Here is a 17092-nt window from a genome sequence, read left to right as displayed (position 1 = left end):
CATCAATGCCAAAGGGGGAGATTATTGGCTTGATGTTAATTGTAATATATTCATCACTTGTTGTCATTGATGAAACACTCTCACACACACATATGATTACATTGACTACCAGTGTAACTTCAATTGGTTTACACTGTCAACCGGTATGTCTAAGGTTCATCTCTAACCGATACTCTGTGTCAACTAGTATGTGCTTAAGAGATAACCTATGGCTACACTAAGTCATCATCAAAATAAAGATGAAGATGAAGATGGAGATCAAGTCGAAGATTCAGGACAATGGATCACATGTTTTGTTCCAACCGGTATTGACTGTTCTAACCGGTATCTATTTTTGTGATGAGTTACTAGCACCATTTTCTTGGTGGTCATTTTTGTGATGAGTTATGTTTACTTGTCTAGATACACCGCACCTAGGAAATTGTGTTTTGATTTCCTATGGTCGACATAAGGTTTGTATGTCTATTTAAAGACATCTTAGTGAATCATTTGAAACTAATAACTGATAGTAATGGAGAATAGATTATGCAAATACTGATATTCATAAAGAGGGAAAGCTTTTGTTGAAGAGCGATAAGTGTTTAGATGAAGAGCAGTGTTGAGTGCACTTAGACTGATTTGATCAAGAAAACATTGTGCTACTCAGAACAGATCAAACCATTCTTGTTGTTTTCTAATCATTACAACATAATCAACCCCCCTAACCGGGTAAGCTCTAACAAGCTTCATTGTACAAATCCTCTAACAAGGTGATCCATTAGTTTGGATTCTCAAATCCTCCAGTGAGGTTACTCCTAACAAGGTAGTACTCTTATCAGGGTATAAGCTTCTAATCAAGCTTGGGATCTCTAACAAGGTTCGCTCCTAGCAGAGCACTTTGTAAGGCCTTAACCGGTCAGTTATCTATTACTGTAGATAGTTAACTTGTGAGTTCCATCTCACCGTGGTTTTTACCTATTTGGGGTTTCCACGTATAAACACTTGTGTTATGGTGGATGTTTTACTTATTGTGGATGTTGTTATATCATATTGGATAGCATATATTTTGTTTAAATGCTTGACTAAGTTCATCTACCGGTTAGTGTTTGAAGTAGTCCCATTTTATTTGGTGTCATTGATTCACTCCCCTTCTCAGTGATTTTCAAGCCCATCATGCTGAACACATATTCACCCTCATTTAATTAAAAGCAAATTTAATTTGTCCCTTGTACAAAATCCATCAATTACATGCTCATTGCAGCAACTGCGCACTGAGAATCTTCACAATCCTTGATCATTTTGATTAAAATGACAATATGCAACATTGAGGAGACATTTACAATGGATTATTTACCCAATAAAGCTCAAATTAAATTGTTTGCTATTATCTAAGAAAACACTACATTAGTGACCACAATTTCAAGAATTCACAGATCCGAGTTATCCCTTTTCCTAGAACAAACCGCACCCAGGAAATTGGAACCCTTACAAGAAAACAAGAGAAAATAATAAAAGGAAGAAGAGAATATTTGAAGCTAAATATGTTGTTGACACATGGAAACATCTTCTTTGTCCAATTTTGGACTCTTTGTTTTTTTTTTCTCTCTCTTCAAATGCATACCCTTTCTTTTCTCTGTAGACTTTATTTGTATTTGTAGATAATAGTTCCCTACTTTTTTTATCTGCACACTTACTTAACCCTGAACAAATAATTTTGTCTTATTTCTCCCTTTGCATTGGACTCCTTCAATTAGTGTTTCTCATGAAAATATTCTTTTCCATTTGATAGATAAAACATAATTTCTCATTTGTTGTATGACTTTTCTTTATACATGAAACATATGTCACATAAACACTTTTCCCATTATAATAAAATATTAGTTCACCCTGTCACTGTACTTTTAACATGGCCCTTTGTCTTATTCATCTTGGCAAAAACAAGTTCACCAAGTAACTTCATTTGGCCTGCATTTGGCTCTGTTGAATGTGAAAAATATTTCACCTACCCACAAGTAAACTAATTTTCCTTTTATTACATCTTCCCATTTTACATTTTATTTTCATTGAATTGAAAATCAACTCAACTAAGCCTTCTCTGTAAAAATAGTTCATATGGTGATAATTAAGGCAAATGGCTACATTATCACATTTCACCCCTCTCTATGGAATCACTTTATCTTCAATTGAAAAGAACTCATCTTGCTTCTCAACACTTGAGAAGAAAAAGATTAATCTCCTCACCTTGGGTGAAAAAGACAATTCATTTAACATCATATCAAATAATTGAATTGTACTACTCCATAAAACAATCCCCACTGTCGACAATAATAATTACTCGTGCTTATAAAAATTGTGTTAATTTTCCATGTAAACATTTTGCCATTATATGGAACAAATATTCCAGACTTTATGCAACATGCTCTATTTGCTTTCATTTCGAAAAATTATTATTTCCCCTCTCTGTCTGCTCTATACCCATGAATGTGTTTAATATTTGATGTAAATGTATTTGAAAAATACACAGTTGCTCCTCCTTTGACAATAAAAGTGATTTTTCCATTCCACTTACCTCTTATTTTCCAATCCATTATATAACATTTACAATGGAAACATTTGGATGAAACACCTCATTCTTTGGGTAAAAGAATTTGCCTTATTTATTTTATTTGCAAATGTATCTTTAACTTTCTATCGCTGAAACCAAAATTCCTTATCGCTACAAGATAGAAGCAAAGTGCCTTGTGATATTTGTCAGTGAAACTTACAATTTGTAGGACCCTTTGGAAACTTGTATTCTCCCTCAGGAAGTTCACCATGCCCAATACGACACTGGATGCATTTCAGAGAGAACAAAACAATTTCATAACTCTTCTATCACTACATTTTACATACACAAAATGCTCAACAATCAACATCCCTACCTATCATGCCTCACTGTAATCACAACTTGCCCCTTCATGATCGAACCTATATGCATTTCTGTGTGTGATCCTTGTTGGGAAAATGGTGTTGTACACCTTGCATAATAATTTTTTGTTGTTGTATTATATTATTATTGTGTGAGGCAGACATGGAATCATATTGTATTGTTGCACCTAGGAGCACCTAGATGGACATGCAACATGTAGAGATTCCCTTGGAATATTCTTGTAACCACTTGATGAGTTGTATTGACACATTGGTATTATTATATTATATTTATTTAATATTAGGGAATGCAATTGTGATGAAGTACCCAATATTAAATGTGGGTCAAGGGTAGGTAGGAAAAATATCATATTTTATTGTCCCATGGTTTTGATGTAATACCACTTAGTGGTTTTTTGGGAGCTTGTGTTTATAAAAGCAACCACAAGGGTAGTTGTTTGGGTTAACCAGGTTAGTATTTGTGAAGAAGGAAGCATGGCATGGGATGTGTGGATTCATGCTTGGTCACATGGAGTGCTTGGTTCTGGCTGGGTTTTCAAAGGCTTTCCATAGTTGTATTGTAATGGATGCACTGCTAATAATACATGGTGGATGATGATTTTGGAGGGTGATTTTTTCCCTCATGAGGGTTTTCCCAGGGTATATCTTGTGTCACATTTTCATGGGTATGTTGTCTATTCTTTGCATATGGATTCTATGTGTTGATTTGTTTAAGATTTTAAATGGACTATGTGGAAATTGTCATAAAGATGGCTGCAAGTTTCCTTACAATCCTTTTCATGAAGTTTTGTTATCTTGGGTCAAAGTTAAAGCATAGCACAAGCACTCTGGAATACAAATATGAAGATAGGCGGTAGAACAAATGCCCTTTGAAGAAACACCAATTCCCATATGGTTTAGCCCATAGATCAAGAAATAGAAATCTACATCTCAACATGCCTTTGTATAGGCAACGATTCTTGCACACATATTTGCTGATTTGGCTCGATGTTTTCCAACTTATTGAGCGATCTATTTTGTTTGATTCTCTTCAAGAATAACTTGCTTGATTACCTGCACCAATGTGTATATAACAAATTGGGAGATCAGATTTTAAACAAACAACTATAGTACCAAATAAATTTTAGGGTTTTCTCACATTCTTGCAAAGCCTATGGGTTGCTTCCTCTATTTCCCGTGGGTGTGCAGGATAATACCAAAATTTATTAAAAATTTGATGCTTTCTTTCAACACCTGTGCTCCCACATTAACTTTAGGTTCTCTAATAATTATTAGCGGGTATGTGGAAGCCCCCTTTCGTTGCATTATAATTTCCTGTAAATGCCTTAAAATGTTTATTTAAAAGCATTTAAAATAATTTTAATATTTGCAACAAACTATAGAGAAATAGATAAAAATTTAATTTCTCCTGTGGCCTTTCTGGGGTAATTTCACTTCAAGTTAATCGAGTATCTTGGATCTGTGAAAAATTGCAAGTAGCTATGATAATTAAAATAAAATATGTTTTTTTTGTCAGATTTTGAGCAGTGCGCAAATTTGGGGTACTTCCTTTGTAAACTGACCTGCCAGGATGAGTAGCGACAAAATCTAAACTTTAAAATAATACATCAAACGAGCTTGAAATTTGAAAAAATCAAAACTAGAGACTCCTGAGACCATACCAAGAGTTGTGACATTCTCCATTTTTTGAATTTTACAACTTTTTTGAGACGCCAAATTTAGCTCGGGAGCAATCATAAAATAATCAAATGTCATACCAACCTTCACTTGTAGACCTCGAAGCTGAGCATACATATTCTCCTATACCTCTAAAAACACTTTGCCAAAGGTATTTTATTAAAGTGGCCCGAGTTGTAAAATTTTAAAGCTCAAATTTGCTAACTCAAACATTTTCTAACAGTGCATATGTTGAACTTGTCTGAGATCCTTCCAATCACTGTTTTGAAAAAATATGAAACCTTCGTTTCAGAGGCTGACACTGGGGGAATCACTTTATCTGAATATATAGTGAGCCTCTGTGCCAAGGGGTTTTGCATAATTCCATTAGATGTGTTAAATATTAATCGCCAAAGATGCCTCTGAATTTTCTGAGAATGCTAATTTTTAACCCTCACAAAGTCCATTTGGATTTTGCTTTGAAAAAATATCAAATGAGGTGTTGGGGTGTTGCAAACTAGAAAAATGGTAGATTAATATACATATAATCATGGGGAACACTCACTTAAGCATGCATGTCAATAGGTCATGAAATAAAAATTCGAATGAAGGGCTACTTTAGCAAATTTTACACTGTCCAGTCTGCAAATATGAACAAATTACATATGGATTTGACCTAGAAAACATGTTAAATGGATTCATGGGGATTTTAAAACTAAAATGGGAGTTTATTAAGATGTAGAAAATCACCAAAAAATATTGTTCTGACATGACACTCAACTGCCAATAAATTGCAACTCTGCAAAGATGGGCACTCAAAAAAGTTTGATAGTGTGCAAACAACAAACCTACCTTAGGACCCTAGAAAAAGGACTTCAAAAGATCATCAAATATGATCTTGGAGAGTTACAAATGAACATGAGACATATTTAATAAGAGGCTAACAACACCCCCAAGTGGTTCCTCATGAAAATCAATGGGTATCAAATTACTCACCCTCAAAGTGGGCTACTTGCATTGAAATTGCAGGGGTGTTTCAGAGTGCCTCAAGAAAATTTTCACAACATAGGACCTCAAATTTTTTGCAAATTTTAGAGGTCCCAACATAGTCTCTTGCTCGGGGATGTATGCCCCTTGTGAGAATGGCAAGCATTCAGATCTTCGGTGGAAGCAGACCATGTGCATACTCCATTTGGCTTCTCAACCAATGTATGCCTTATTTTGAAAATCAAATTTCGAGCTTCGTTGGGTGGCCTCAGGCCACCAAACACATAGAACCAATACTTACCTTTGTCCAATACATTATTTTCATCAGATAACTGTATGACCAATTTGAAAGTATCATTTATCAACATCTTCTCATACACATTACCAATGACACCATTCATCCACCTACCATACTTAGCATTGTTAGAAAATTTGGCACCCACTTGTATCAAGATTACATGCATATAAGGAAAATCATCATATTCTGAAAAACATTTTTCATACCCACCATACAGTACATGTCCACCCACAATGTGATGTCTCTCATTGTCAACAGGATTGCCATGCTTTACAAAAGACTCATCTAGCTGATCTGAAAAATTGATCACTATTGTTACAAGCCTCACAATTATCTTTAATCTCTATCATGTTATCCTGAAGCTCAAAACTATCACTAACCACTATATTTATTTAGATTCTTCATAGTAACCACCTAGAGTTTCAACTGACTTCATCTCATTAAGTTCATCCTTAGTCCCTTCCACTTCATAAGCATACTCATTATTTACCCTATCTTCTTCACACAAACAATTTTGAGCAAGAGTGGATACAATTTCTTGATCAACCTCAAAGTCCTTTTTCTTCCTTATAGAAACTATGCCTAGGCTCATATAAATTATATTTATCTTCATCAAATTGAGTGTCACAACCATGTGGATGACCATCAAAGGTAGACAAATCAAATATGCCAATTTCATCAGCATAATTATCTTCTTTGCAAGATGACAAAGTATCTATATCATCTAAAAATGTTCCATCCTCATACAATAGATTTGAGAAATGGTGGAAACCATACCCAAATGCTTCTTTGCTGAACATTGTCTGATTATCTTCCATTACTTCATCATAAAAGGGATTTAAAGAAAATTGAAAGTCACTTTTTGAATTACTGCGGCAAGCTATCAATTGTCTTTCCTCTATTGTCTCTTTATAGAGTGGATTTAAGAACTCTTGGAAATTATTTTTAGGTACACACAATGTTTCTATTTGCTAACTCAACATGCATCATCACTTGTGTCAAGAGACATCTCTTCTTGAGGGACATTCAACCCTTCTACTTGTATGCCATCATGATTTCAAAAAAATTAACTCATAATCAACATAGTCAGTCTTGTAAGTAGAAAAGACGTGGGGTGATTCCACACTTTCATTTACATCACCAGTAAGAATCTCAGCATCACCATCATATTTAGAAGTTACATGTGATTTCTTTTCAAATTCATATGGAGTACCATGTGCATTAAGACAACAAGTAATTTGGTTCATATCATTTGATGAAGACCCACAAGGTGAGTTAATACTATCACATTAACTACTCTCACCATTAGTATATACCAAAGCATTACTAATCAACTATTTCTCACTTGTGAAGGTATGCACCACCTCATTTATACTAGTATCCTTCTACTCTTCATTCAGACCATCACCATCACAAGGTTGCAACTGAACTACTGCTAGTGTAATTTATTCACTCTTAGCAATCCTTCTTTTTTTAATGTCAAACAATGCTTGGATAAGTGCTAGTGAGCCAGGGATGTTTGCATGTTGTTGATCAAATGTCTGAAAGTTGCTCATTAGTATAAGCTATTTGTGGAGGTACAAAAAATTCACATTTATTTGAGATGATTATTTCAAGAACATACATGTCTGAAGGCTACTCATATGTACTTGAGACTGAAACATGAGGCATAATTGTTGATTGAAAAACAATTTCTTCATTCATGTTCATCCCATCACTAAATGGATCATTAATAACATTTGAAAAACCATTATTATCATTTTGGGATGAAATAAAACTTGGGACAATAGGCTGGCAATTATTAGGAATGTCATTATTAACCTTTGAACTGCATTTTTCACTTGCATACGAGGCTTGATTCATGATCTTGATCCTTCTAATCATTACATACTTGGAAACCATTTCAATGTTCATTTCAATATGAAAGTGTAATGCCCACCAAAATACCCCAGAGAAAATAACTAAACTAACCAAAAAATAGAGATAATTTTTTTTTAAGACATTAACTAATGCAACATAGTAATTATCTTTACTACAAATCATAGATTTACATCACATGAATGCATATAACATCGTGAATATAACCATACCCATAACAACACATAACACAAGTGGAAATAATATCATAACAATTATCATCTCAATGCTTACATCTAGTCTTTCATTCACTCATTCACTTTCTCCCTAGGGTATCTTAATGTCACTACTTGCTAGCAATTACACATCCATATCATGAAATCATTAGAATCCATTTCATTTAAGTTCTACTCAATTACTTTTTTCCTACCATGAGATTATGAGTTATCAAATGCATATCTACATAACCCCATTTACTTTCTAAGTTCATTTTAAAATACCAACTCAAATGTTCATAATTCCCATACCTTCTATTTTTCATCTGTCACATAATGAATCTATATATATAACCTTCTCCTACAAATAGAACTAGAATACTTCCTTAAGAATAACCATTACACATTTCATTAAGATTACTACCCACAAACATATGCAAGATTATAACAAGTACTAATCCTCTTTCCATTTAGGATCGCATGCCACTAGACCAATTCAAGAACCATATAATACCACAAGTATGCACATAATATAATTATTCAATTTCCTAATCCAATGTAAGACCTCAATCTTTACATAATGAACATTCTTATTATATGAACCATATAATGAATACATCATCCTATTCCTTACAAGATCATAGTTTCTAAATCTTCATGTCCTATTACATAAGAAAATATGGCATAAGAATACACAATCTCTCTTACATTTACAATGTCATCATGATACAATATACTATCTCAAATACATAGAAATCATCTCCACAACTATTTGCTCAATGAAGAACCGCAATGTCCATACAAATCTACAACTATTCATTCATTTCCATATTACAAAGATAACTAACAATAAGGATTAACATCTTTCACATAAAGGCATACAAGATTGTTAACATTGTTGGCAATTGCACTCATTCGGTGGTTTCTGATGCTTGATTTATGGTTTAGGTTTGTCATTGATGGCAACTCTTCTTGGAGATTGGATCCAGTGGTCATGATTTCTTTTATCTAGAAGCAAGAGTTAACCGATAGCCAGTCAACCAGTAAATCAAGGTTATTCCAATGCATTTTTGGTCAAGAAATATTTCTGGTGATTGTGGTGATTTTGGTGATTGATTTTGTGATCTCGGTGAATGGGGAGATCCGTAGGAAGCATGTGATTATACTCTTTTGGTCGGGTGCTATGTTTTGTTAGAGATTAAATCCGACATCTGACTACACACTACACTTCTTGAAGCCAACTTGGAGAAGGTTACTTTTGTTATGATTGGATAATAAGATTGATTGGGTGATTGGTTTTTAGTGTGATATAGTTATGGTGATCCATTTTGGTAAGATTGAGTGTAATTTCACGTGCGCATTTGATTTCTAGGTGATCCGGTAGCTGACTAAGACAAAAACATAACATATTGTAAAGTGAGTATAGTCAGAGATCTTGTGCTTAACTGGAACTAATTTTTGCATTGTCAGATGCTATTCTAGTATTCTTTAACCATATTTCATCATTGTAACTGAATTATAAGTCAGTGTGACTTCCCTGAGGGTTGTAGCCTTCTGGGTCATTGTAATTGAGCAGTGAGCTCTAGGTAGTGAGCCTGAATACAAGTGTATTCCCCATCTATGTAATATTTATGTACTCCTAGCCATAGTATATGCATATTGTGGGTTCCAGTCCCACCATGGTTTTTCCCTTTCTGGATTTCCACATAGATTTTTTGGTGTTGTGGATCTGTGGTTTATTTATTGCTTGTTTATGTTCTTTACTGTTATGCATGCCAACTAGTGGATAAAGAATAAGTTTGTGAATTTGAATTTTGATAGAACACTGATTCACCCCCCCTCTCAATGTTCCTTGACTCTAACAAACATAACCACTACCGTTAACAAGATATACACAAAATAATTCCATTTGTATCACTCAATCTTTTAATTTTTTTCTAATCTAGAATTACATACACATTGAATATCCATTTACAACAATCTTGTCCAATACATCTCATTTTGAAATCAACCTAATACAATTCCTAATACATATGCTCACAAGATACTAATTACATAGTCTTCTTTACTATTACATCTTTATTGAGATACAAAACACATGATACCAATTCCAATTACATAGAATATGCTCCAAGATCCATCCGCATGTTGAGATAATATAAATCCATGTCCATGCACACAAGCATCCAATGGAGGACATCCCAATGGAATAAGGCATCAAACCACCCGACCATGTGGAACCAATTAGGAACCACCCCCCATGATAGGAGATGACATGGGGTTCCAACTCACACTCAAGACCTAGGCTGACACCTAAAAACTAAGGGACTCAACAAGACATCACAAGATAACAACCAAGAACAATGAATCAAAACACATCACAGGTTTCAACACAAATCAATAAACTCCCAAAGTCATAATCAACAATCAAGACATAAGGATAATGGACACATGTAGGGAAGAGTGTCATCACATGCTATCCTCACAAAGAAGGGCATAATATGTAACTATCAAGATCTTCACCCGACACTACAGGATCTCCACCCACACCATTGATAGACATGTGGAGCCATCTCAACCTATGAATAATCAAGGGAGTTTGGCTTACTATCTCCATGGTCTTCCCAAGCTCATCCCAAGTCTCCACTCAAGGGATATGAGATGGGGAACCAAAAACCAATTTTATTATCTTTATTAAGTGAATTCCTAATTACCCAAACCCAATAATCAATTATTAAGGTTATCACTTGCAATTACATAGGAAAACTCTCAATGTGGTTCCTTGGCTCGTCTAGACCCTAGTGATCTATTACTCACGACCTCGGTCCACTAATGCAAGAGCCCACTCTCCCTAACCATGGACCAATACCTTAGAGTGAAAGAATAATAAAAATAACATCACATCAACATCTTGGAGGCTCACCAAAGACATAAGTGTAGTCACAACATCATTGATACAAACTGAAGCATAATATGAAGCATATACCCAAATACAAGAAAGAGCCTTCATCAAATCAATACAACAATGAACCAAGGCCAATGTAAGAAATCAAAAGATAATACAAAATCATTACTAATCCTCAAAATTGAGGCATGAACATCCCATTGGATCTCTCATAGTCATTCCTCAACAACAAATTGGCATGTATCCTCTTCTTGGAGCTAAGCATCACATAAGCACAACCCTCAACAATAAGGCACAAATCATCCTACCAGAGCCATATAAAACCATGGAAGTATAATTATAAAATAAAATACACCTTTGAGAACCTCAACATCAATCACAGAATCCTTTGGTACAAGCCCAAAATCCGAAAAAGCATTTACACTGAGCAAAACTGACAAAACTAGCAACTCAGGCAAAATTGGACAACAAAAACCTAATTTAGTGCATCTCAGAGACAATTTAGCACATCCATGACATATTTTGGCATTTTGGGGTCTTCTTTTGGTGTTTTGGTGCCATATTTTATCATTTTGGGTTCAAAGAACAAAAAATAAAGGAAAATAGACAATACAAGTGACGAAACTTGCCCCGTTTGCACATAGGCCTGTAAAATTGATAAATATCTCGATCGGAAGATGTGGGAGGACAAAATTGGAATAAGACAACATGAAACTGGATTCACAAGATCATACAAATGAATTTTAGTATCGAAACTATGCACCCCTTGCACACAGACTTACATAGAACACACCCAGATTGCACAAAACTTCACCAATGGATTCACTGGGGTAAAAGAAGGACTCTCGCACCATAATGAATGGCAACAAAGAATATATAAGTACAACATAAAGGAAAGTAACAAGAACCATACACACAACAAATGCAACCACTTGCATCACAATCATTACATAGACACATTTTTCCATTTCTTTTGAACATATGGATAAATGGAATCCTGGAACTTTTCCCCAATCAAAATATAATAAAATATTATCAAATACCCTAAAGACAATATTTTAAGAAGACACAGAGAAAACAATTCCATTTTGCAAATCAAAATCTCAAGAATAGGGGCTCATCTCCAACTTGGAGAAATTAAGTGATGGCCAAGGCAATCGAAGAAGCACAAAAATTCCAATCCAAATCTTTAGCAAACCAAATCCAAAACTTCCAAAATGAAATCCAAAATTATTTTGGACGGTAACCCAACAACATGCCAGGAGACTCCAATAAATAAAAATCAAATTCAAACTATAGAAATCCACCGACCAATCAAAAAATTCCATAAAACTATATATTGTACCTACCATGCATGAATACGAGGTATAAGATATAAAAGTATATTATTTACTTACCTTCACAGAAAACAACCAATCAAAATAGAGGGTAGATAAACTTTATATTATAACCAATTATGCAAATAATAATTAGTAATATAAACATAAATGGGATAATAACAAATCAAATCCCAATAGTAAATAAATAAGTAAAAGCTAAATAAATAGAAACTTATAATAATATATTAAATAAAATCAACAATAAAAAATAAACAATAAATAATTAATAAATCAATAAATAATAAATAAATGTAAATCTTGATGGTTCTTGGTTGGGGGTTGGCTTTAGGTTGGTCGTTGGCTGTTCTTTTTGTAGGTTTTTGTCTTTGGTTGTGGGAGCCTATTATAAAAACCTATGTATATGGATATGGGAGTCAAATTAACCCATGGTTGTCTAGTGCTTTCATGTTCCTTTTGTTAGGACAACTTTCTAGTTGAGGGTTCCAGATCCATTCAAAATTTGATTGTAAAGGGTTTTAGGTCCCTTCAAAACTTGTTTTTGGCTCAATCAAAATAAATAATAAATAAATAACCATTAAACAATAAATAAACAATTAGATAATCAATTAAGAAATAGATCAAATAAATCAATAAGTTAATCTTAATTAAATATCAAGTAATTAATTAAACACTAAATAAACCAAATAAATAAATAGCCATGATATATAATACATTGATAAATCATAATCTCATTATTAATTAAATAATAACCACACAACCACATCAACCCAAGCAACCTGACAAAAGGGTCAAAAATTGACATAAGACTCTAACCACCAACTTGCACCACAACACAAAACTGAGAAGGTGAATAACTTAAGCCTATAGTGTAAGAGGGAAACACATGCCATCTCCAACAACTTCCCATTGGGATAAAGACATGCTCAAACCTGTGAGACCAGGTGGAGTCAATTTCTAGTACGTACAATCTTGCATCCACCATTAAACACAACACAATATATATACAACACATATACATCATAAATAATCAGGCAAGTGATAGAGAATCGTAGCGTCATATTGTGCTTGTAATGAGTGGTATGGCATCGTCTCTAATCACGAAGACACTAGAAGACAATCATAATCATTGTAGCATCGCTCAGTCATCATGATCATACAGTAGGGTTAGGATAATCGTATTATCATCAAAATCGCATAAGCAATATGATCCATCATTAATAACGAACACATATAAATCATCAAATATAGGTTCATCATCAATATAGTCCAAGATGTATCAATCATCCTCATAAGTCATCAAATAACATATGTCCATATAAAGTATCTAGCATCACATAAGAGTCTATATATGCCTATAGATTCATAAATCAAAATTCAAGTCTAAGAGGGACTAATGTCAAAGAGACTACTAGAGCACAAATCTAAAAGTGTTTATCACATCCTCTCACAAAGGATGAGTCAGGGAGGGGCACTACAGAAAGGCTTCATGTAGATTTTTTGGGTCTTCATTTCTCAATTTGTAACTCATCTTTTTGTCAAATGTGCCCAAATACACCACTACCACCATTGCATCTTGAGGTCTACAACTCTCAAGGATCTTCTTCAATGCCTTCATGAATCTTCGGTTAAACTCAAGAACCAATTCACCATTTCTGATATGAATATCCATAAATTCATTAATGACCAAAAAATCACACTCTTTCACTAAATTTTTCATTGAAGACAACCTTAAAATCATTCCAAATGCTGATTGTATTTGGTAACAAATTTGAAAACCAATCTCAGGCATCATCCTTTAATTATTACACAAATAACCTGATGATCACATCTTCATGATCAATTTCATAATCATCCATTAGGGCACTGAATCTCTGAAGGTGCTTGTTTGCTAATTCACACTTTTTCCACTAAACTTGGGTAGCTTATCTCTGATTTCAAATGACATGGCATTTGGAAAGCCATGGATACCACTAAAGTCTATGGGCTTATATCTTTCAACTTTGAAATCTCTTTTCACATTACATAATGGAGATTGATTACAAACCATGATTGCACTTGAAACCATGTGAGGATACATACATGGTAACATCTTGAACTAGTTCTCTTACAATTTTCTCATACAATCAAGAGGCTTTAAGTTTACATGATACATAAAACATGACTTACTACAACACGACTTTGAGACCTCATTCAAGAAGCATAGATCTAAAGAACATACATACTTCTTCAAACACATAATACAAGTAACATGCTGAAAGTACTTGTATTTTTTCCCTAACTTAGTGCTTAACTCACTTGAAGGGAACATCTGACATCTTCATTGAAATTCTGAGGAATACCTAGAGTATTATAGCTATTTTTCATCCTTTTCTTGTCTAAGAATTTTGTAAATCTGTAACATTCTTTACATCTCCATTTGGTTCTTCATTTAGAGTCACCACCTTCTTTTAGAGGAATAATTTCAAACAACTGGAGGCCATTTGAGACACATCTTCATTTTGAGTTTCTCCCAACAATAGAGTCACACTTTCCTTCTCAAATTAACTGCAACAAAATTTTGTCTAGGTTGAAAACAGCAGATCTAAAACAAGATTTTAGATCCTTCAACTTTTGGACTCCACCCTTAGTGGATTTAGCAAATTATAACCAAATTTCTTATCATCATTCATCCCAAGCAGAGTCACCATTTTGTTGGTTCACCAAATCAACAAAATGCTAGGATCGAAAAGATAGCCAAACTTTATGCTCAATCCTAACACTGGACTTGGCCAACTAACATGAAATAAACATTTCCCCTACACTTCAGGCTCTATAGGACCTAGGGGGGTCACCCTTTCAACAATACCAAAGTATTTAACCACACACTCAATAGGGTATTTTTTAATAGATAATATTTTCACCAAATTATGCCAAGAAACATGAAATATTACTCAGAATTGGCTTAGATCTTGGGCAAACTTCATTGACTTGCATGGAGAATATAATAATTATAATAATTTATAAAGCAAGACAAAACAGAAAGAAAGGCAAAGATTTATCAAATTTTGAAGATGTTTCTAGCCAGGGTTTGATAAAGAAAACAAATCAAACCAGTGCCTTATCCATTAGGCAGTAAAAAATGGAACAAATTCACAAGTTACAGCCTAAACACAAGTTTAATGGCTATTAAAACATTATTGCATTAAAATAATGAAGCCAACTACAAGAAACATTGCAAATATTCTTCATAATCCCAAATTCTTAACACAGTAACCCACATTTAACTGAAAGCAAATTTAATTTCTCCCTTGAACAAAAGCCATCAATTACATGCTCATTGCAACAAATGTGCACTGAGAATCTTCACAATCCTTGATCATTCTGATTAAAATGATAATATGCAACATTGCGGAGACATTTACAATGGATCATTTACCCAATAAAGCTCAGGTTAAACTGTTTACTATTATCTGAGAAAACACTGCATTAATGACCATAACTTCAAAGAATTCTGAGATCTGAGTTATCCCTTTACCCAAAACAACACGCACACTAGAAACTGGAACCCTTACAATGAACAAGAAAAAGAATAAAAGGAAGAAGAGAAGCTTTAAAGATAAATCCATTGTTGACACATGGCAACATCTTCTCTGTCCAAGTTTGGACTCTTTGTTTTTATTTCTCTCTCTTCAACTGCATGCCCTTTCTTTTCTCTATAGACTTTATTTTTGTTTGCTACTTAATCTTGAACAAATAATTTTGTCTTGTTTCTCCCTTTGCATTGGACTCCTTCAATCAGTGTTTCTCGTGAAAATATTCTTTTCCATTTGATAGATAATACATAATTTCTCATTTGTTGTATGACTTTTCTTTATACATGAAACATATGTCGTAGAAACACTTTTCCCATCTTATAATAAAATAGTATTTCACCCTGGCACTGAAATTTTAACATGGCCCTTTATCTTATTCATCTTGGTAAAAACAAGTTCACCAAGTAACTGCATTTGGCTTGCATTTGGCTTTGTTGAATGTGAAAAATATTTCACCTGCCCATAAGCAAAATAATTTCCCTTTTATTACATCTTCCCATTTTACATTTTATTTTCACAGAATCGAAAATCAACTCCATTAAACCTTCTCGATGAAAAAAAAATTCATTTGGTGACAATTAAGGCAAATGGATACATCATTACATTTCACCCCTTTCTATGGAGTCACTTTATCTTCAATTGAAAAACACTCATCTTGCTTCTCAACACTTGAGAAGAAAAAGAATAATCTCCTCACCTTGGGTGAAAAATACAATTCATTTAACTTTCATTTGCATGACCTTTTTCACTTGTGTGAAAATGCTTTCAACATCATATCAAATAATTGAATTGTACTACTTCATAAAATAATCCCCACTGCCGACAATAATAATCACTCGTGCTTATAAAAACTGTTAATTTTCCCTGTAAAACATTTTGCCATTATGTGGAACAAATATTCCAGACTTTATGCAACACGCTCTATTTGCTTGCATTTCAAAAAATTATTAATTCCTCTCTCTATCCGCTCTATACCCACAAATGTGTTTCATATTTGATGTAAATGTATTTGAAAAATACACAATTGCTCCTCCTTTGATAATATAAGTGATTTTTCCATTCCTTACCTCTTATTTGCCAGTCCATTATATATCATTTCCAATAGAAATATTTGGATGAAACACCTCATTCTTTGGGTAAAAGAATTTTTCTTATTTATTTTATTTGCAAATGTATCTTTTACTTTCTATCGCTGAAACCAAAATTCCTTATTGCTACAAGATAGAAGCAAAGTACCCTGTGAGACTTATTAGTGAAACTTACAATTTGCAGCACCCTTTGAAAACTTGTATTCTCCCTCGGGAAGTTCACAATGCCCAATACGATGTTGGATGCATTTAAGAGAGAACAAAATA

Source organism: Cryptomeria japonica, chromosome 5 (assembly GCF_030272615.1).
Source record: "Cryptomeria japonica chromosome 5, Sugi_1.0, whole genome shotgun sequence".
Classification (NCBI taxonomy): domain Eukaryota; kingdom Viridiplantae; phylum Streptophyta; class Pinopsida; order Cupressales; family Cupressaceae; genus Cryptomeria; species Cryptomeria japonica.
Note: the sequence above shows the minus strand (reverse complement) of the source record.